Source organism: Miniopterus schreibersii (genome assembly GCF_964146895.1).
Source record: "Miniopterus schreibersii genome assembly, chromosome: 5".
NCBI lineage: Eukaryota > Metazoa > Chordata > Mammalia > Chiroptera > Miniopteridae > Miniopterus > Miniopterus schreibersii.
The window spans coordinates 79,682,344-79,684,520 of NC_138106.1; the positions used below are offsets into that span (position 1 = coordinate 79,682,344).

At 41.9% G+C, this 2,177-nt stretch overlaps 1 pseudogene across 1 annotated transcript; it reads right to left on the minus strand.

Moving 5' to 3' along the window:
* Nucleotides 1–785: 785 nt before the first annotated feature.
* On the minus strand, nucleotides 786–1,314 carry LOC308557502 (large ribosomal subunit protein eL29 pseudogene; annotated as a pseudogene). The gene has a single exon. The product of its transcript is annotated as a large ribosomal subunit protein eL29 pseudogene (transcript).
* Nucleotides 1,315–2,177: the final 863 nt, after the last annotated feature.

The following is a 2,177-nucleotide window of genomic DNA, read 5'->3' on the forward strand; positions in this document are numbered from 1 at the left end:
TTCCTACCCCCTAGTTCAAGTTAACTTTCTCTCAAGGAGAAAATGGCAACTGACTCTCTGGACAAGATCTGGTTCCCTGTATATTTTCCTCAATTCCCTGTTACTTTATAAATAGCACTAATTATAATTTATAATTAAAATTTGTTAACTTACTGACAAATTAATACTGTAAACTGAATGAGCAAGACGCATGCTTGTTTGGCTCACATTAGTATCCCAGGATGTTTAGCAGGTACCCGGTTATCATAGGCACTTAGTAAATACTTGTTAAATGAGGAGCACCTAACCCAGTATCAGAGGTCAGGAAAAATCAGAAAGTCATGTCTTCTTTCCTGGGGTGGATTTTCCATAAAGCAATTAGGTCTTATCTTTATAAGTTAAAAGTGCATTTGTCTTTGATCCAAATTCCATTTCTAGGAATAGTAATGACTCACATTGCTTCAGGGCATATGTTGTGCCAGGAAAATCACTTTACCTCTATTATTTTACTTAATCTCCCTAACTATCTTATGAAATATTTTTTCACCATATACAAATAAACAAAAATAATGTTCAAAGAGTTTAAATAGCTGACTCAATTTAAATACTGGGTAGCGAAGCCGCTAATTGACTGAGGCAATTAGGCTTCAGAAACCTTTATTTATTTATTTTTTGACAGCTCCTGCCTCAGGTTCATTTGTACAAATAGCACAAAAGGACACGAGCCCCATGCCCACAGCAGTCCAGGGGTCATACCAGTGACCTTCCATCCTCACTTCAGCAGACAGAGGCCTTTTCTCTGGAGCCTACGTGGGGGTCTGGGCACCTTCGGGAGCCTGAGCTGGAGCTGGAGCCTAAGCCTAAGCCTGAGCTGGAGCCACAGTCTGGGCCTTGGTTTGAGCCTTGGCCTTGGACACTGGCTGGCAGAGCCTGAGAACCTTGGCAATACGGGCATGAGCATGTTTGCCAAGCTTGGGGTGAATGATGTAAACAAATCGATTGAGATGTGCTTGCCACCCTTTGGCATCTTGGGCTTGACCTCTTGGGTTTTGCAAAGGCCTTGATAGCCTCAGCATGTGCACTAATGGCCTCGGCGCTATTGGCCTGCATCTTCTTCAGGCCCTTCTTATTGTGCTTCTTGGCAAAGCCCATGTTCCTCAGGAACTTGGGGTCTACCCCTTTAAGAGATTTGTATCTTTGTGAGCGAAGTTTCCAGATTCTGTTTCTGTGCCATTTTCCAGACTGGTTGTGAGTGGTATGGTTCTTGGATTTGGCCGTATCTGCACTCAGGCCCACGGCCCCCAAAGTGCCTGGGACCAGAAGCCAGAAATCCATTTTACTCACCATTAACCTACATTGCCTCATATCATATATAATAGCTAATTATTTCCCAACTGAAATTTCCACAAGTAGAGAAATGAGTCAAATATTGTATGCCATATTCATGCCGTGAAAGAAATGTAGTAATGTCACAAAAAAGAAAATAAAAACTAGAAAAAATACAGAAATATTAGATCCACAGAAAGGTTTCAATGACATATTGCTATATTTAAAATAAAAAAAGCAAGCTGCACAATAACTGAAGAGTGGAGGCAGAATTTTGACTCCATGATCACCTCTCACTGGTGTTACTACCATAAAGATGTTTCTTTATGTGGCAAAAAGGACTTTGCAGATGTAACTAGTGCTACGAATCAGGTGCCCTTCAAGTAGAATGATTATTTTATATTATCCAGGTGGGTGGGTCCAATGTTATCACATTTGCTTTAAAAGAAGAGCTTTCTCCTGGCTGAGGACAGGAGGGAAATCAGAGATATTTGAAGCTTGAGAACTTCACAAACCATTGCTGTTGGAAGGGCTGTGTCAAAAGATGTAGGTGGCCTTCAGTAGCTGAGGGCAGCCCTTGGCCACTAGGATCACAGATCTGTAGCTGCCAGAAACTGGGTTCTGCTAACAACCTAGGTGAGCTTAGAAGCAGATTCAGCCTCCAAGCCTCCATGTCAGAGCTAAGCCCAGCCAACACCTCTATTTCATCCTTGTGAGACCCAAAAGAGACAAGCCAGCGGAGCCATGCCAGATCTCAGAGCTAGGTAACTGTGAGCTAATAAAGGTGTTATTGTAAGCCACTACGTTTTTGGTGATTGTTAAACAGCAATAGAAAATCTATATAACACGCAATATGGCCCTATTTTTTTCAG